General features: G+C 34.2%; 1 non-coding gene across 1 annotated transcript; it reads right to left on the bottom strand.

Annotated features, from left to right (window-relative positions):
* Positions 1–461: 461 nt before the first annotated feature.
* LOC122795148 lies at positions 462–597 on the bottom strand. The gene has a single exon (XR_006363757.1). It is a non-coding gene; the product is annotated as a U4 spliceosomal RNA (small nuclear RNA).
* Between the last annotated feature and the right edge of the window lie 2,971 nt (positions 598–3,568).

Genomic DNA, 3,568 nt, shown 5'->3' with positions numbered 1-3,568 from the left:
TTGTGTTCCTGTTTCCACACACATGCCCTGCTGTTGTACTGTGCATTACTGTGGACATGACATTAAATGTTGTTTTTTAGGTGTTGTGCATCTTTTCTTATGAAATTGGCTGTGTATTTAGCCATTGGAATATGTTAACTTTGTAATACATGAGTCTGGTCTGCTTCCATAGCTCCGATGTTCTGTTTAAGAAAATGTAAACCGTGTTTTTTGGGTTACATTTCTGTGGGCTTACGCTACGCCTGCACCACTTCATGAATTGCTATATGCCTTCATTTGCATGGTGTGACACTGCACATGGGGTGATTAGCATACCTATGCTGAGGGCTGCACAGTTCTGGCGTACGCTGGTAGTGCACATGGAATAGGATCGTGCCTGAATCACTCAACGGCCATATTTGGCATTTTTCCACCGACGCTACACCTGTGCCTGGCGCAAGCTTTATGAATCCCGGGGAAAGTCTCATCAGAGACGGTAAAAAATTGCCAAGTCTATCATAAAACAGACTTAACGGGGTATTGGGTAAAGTTTTCAAATAACAATAATCATGCCTACGTAAACCTTAATTGGCTATGATATTACCACTGCGCAAAGCTAAAAAAGCTAACTGGGGTTCATCCTTCCCTATATTGCACAGACTTTGACAGCTTGTGGAGACTTTCCTGATGCATTCTGGGATCGAATATGCAAATAATGTCAAGTCTTTTCAACAAGGTTCGCCATGCTTTTTCCGTTGTAAATTTTAACACTCATTTTACTAAACTGGCATATCTTTCTAAAAGATAAGAATGACACAATAGGTTTTTCACATTACATAACACTGCATTTCTATATTTTACCCACCTTTCCAAAATATCTCATAACACAGAAAAGGTACAGAAAATCTTTAATTCATAATGCTAAGGAGAATTCATAGGCACTCTCACAAAAAACTTTAGCTACTGCACAATAGCTTAACATTAACTTTACAAATAAGATTTTTTTAAAGCACAAGAAGAGACGTTGTAAAAGATACTCTTCTGATAGTATTTTTTTAATTTTGTATATTAATTAAGCAGATCATCACCGCTATTATGCAATGCTTCTACTATCTTAGTTATTTGATTATTTATAGTCAACTCTTATTTTACTATCTAACTCAAAAGTCTGCATCAGATCTGTGGAAAGTTGATTTTTTTCCCTGTCTAATTTGCCCTACTACAAATATATTATAGCTTCCATCCTTGGAAGTCTTAATAATGACTGATTCTATGTTATAAGATATTCAGAAATCATGGAATGTTATGAATAATTCTAAGAGCACATCTATACTATAGCTAGTGCAAAAGTTTTTTTGCCTTTTTCCATAAAGTCTGAAGCAAGGATTCAACTTTGTCTCAACTTTGCCAACAAGGGGCTTTGAGCTACTTACCATTTAGGGAAATTAATTAGACGACTTTTGAATTAAAAATATCTCAATCTGTAAACTTGGACAGTACCTGCTTAATTACTCCTAAAACTGATCCATACCATTTGTACTCCATCAGTAATCATGTTTATGGGCCATGAGTCATCTCTCAGCAAACCTATATCTATCATGTTTTTGTGAGTTACAGTATACCTAATGAAATTTAATTGATATTTTTCTTTGGGCTACAAAATATCAATTCTATTTTGATGTGCCTCCTTTCTTCTGCACGTCTCTCTCTAATGCAGCAACCTCACAGTGATGCCATTTGTGAATTCTCATAGGTTTTCAATACCTATTTACTTTATAACACCAACAGGATATTACCTCAGTCAACAGACAGCAACCCGACAAATTCCAAGCAATATATCATTTCAGGAACTATGAGTTTACTGAAAGCTACGCTTACTCAGAAACATGGGTTCTGCAAATTATTGTACAACAAAAGGTGCATAGGAGACAATGATAAATTTTGTTTTAAAGATCATTCTGATTTCATTCGGTGCAGTTTTCAGAACTGCATCTATTGTAGGCAGCTTTTTTTCATCACACACTAAACAATGCAGAAATATTGTCTTTCTCCCTGAAAAGTAGGAAAGGCTGACAAAGAATAAAGTGTAAAATAACTCTAATTTTTGATATTCCTTCTTTTGCTTTTTGGAAAGGGGTAATTACAGCTTACACCACCAAAGTGAAATGCAGGATATTTTTTTAAAACAAAAACAATGTACCGTAATATTTTCAAATGTGAGGGTGAAATCTTCACTCTACTCAGGTCACATTCATATTGCTAAAGAATCTTTTCTCAAGGTTTTCAATTTCAGTAACGAAACTTTAATTTTATTTTTTTACCATATTTTAAATGTTGTACAAAGCGTTCCACAGTTTCTTGCAATATTTGCAGAAATAATTTGAACTTAATTTTAAGCTTTAATTTTCAGAATGATGGAAGTTTTAAATATTTGCCACAATGGTATTGTTAATTTCAAAAATGCGGTTTGCCGGATGTAAGCTCATTATACATCTCATTTCAGGTACACATAGAGATATAATGTCAAAATGAAACCTTGTGTAAAAATGCAGACACAACTGAGTAAATAACATTGTGTTCCTCAGTCATTTTGAGCGATATCAGAAATATGTTATTCATTTCAACTTGCAAGAAACACTAAAATGCAAATTTGCAAATGTAGTTGAGGCAGACAGTTTTACTGCCTCTTTCCCTTTTGTGCAACTACACTATTCTATCATCTCATACTCCTTGAACGTGTGTAGATTCACGAGTCAGGGCATATTTTATGCTATCCACCTTTCTGATATCTCATGGGATCTGACTCTCTGCTATGATTCCATTAACATCTTCCATCCATTGCTTCATAAAGACAAGCCTTTCACAATTGGAGCTATGAAGACTACTTTTCTAAGCTAATTAACTAATGTAATGTTTAAATATACATAATGTGCAAAGCAGGTTTTTTTTGCTTAGAAAGAATCCATTGAAAAAAGTATTTCAAACCCCCTGGGAATTTAAAAATGTAACATTTTCAAACACATGCTGTGGTGCCTAGCCTGCTCCATTACTTTGCACAAATATCAATCAACCATCCTGAGGTGACTTAAGTAAGTAAACATCCCTTCAATCACAGAAGCACAGAGGCCAAGATTTATACTACTATTTTAAATTAAATCAAACTTGCACAAAGCAAAGAAATAGAACTCTGTTTGCTGAATAAATTGATAGGTTCTGTTTCATCCTGTTTTCCATCAAAACGCAGGCTGAACAATACCCCACAGTCTACATTTTAAATAGACAATCATTAAAATATGGATATCGTGCTACAACAACATGTTGATGGATCCAGAGGTCTACATCCATTTACAAAGTATTTTGATAAATTAAGACTGTCATTTCTACTGCTTACTGAAATATACTTTCAGAAGGTATGTAATGAAATGGGTCTCTTGAAAAATCCTACCCTACTTTAAAAAAATGATATTGCAATGAAGAAGAAAATCTCCATGAAGTACTTTAATGATTTCACCTTGCCAACATTATTAAAACATAGAAATGTATCTGTTACAGCTTTATTACCGCATAAATAAAATAACAAAAAACTACT

Source organism: Protopterus annectens, chromosome 2.part1 (assembly GCF_019279795.1).
Source record: "Protopterus annectens isolate FY-2018-M chromosome 2.part1, PAN1.0, whole genome shotgun sequence".
In the NCBI taxonomy this organism is placed as follows: Eukaryota; Metazoa; Chordata; order Ceratodontiformes; family Protopteridae; genus Protopterus; species Protopterus annectens.
This window is presented reverse-complemented; position numbering and strand designations above follow the sequence as displayed.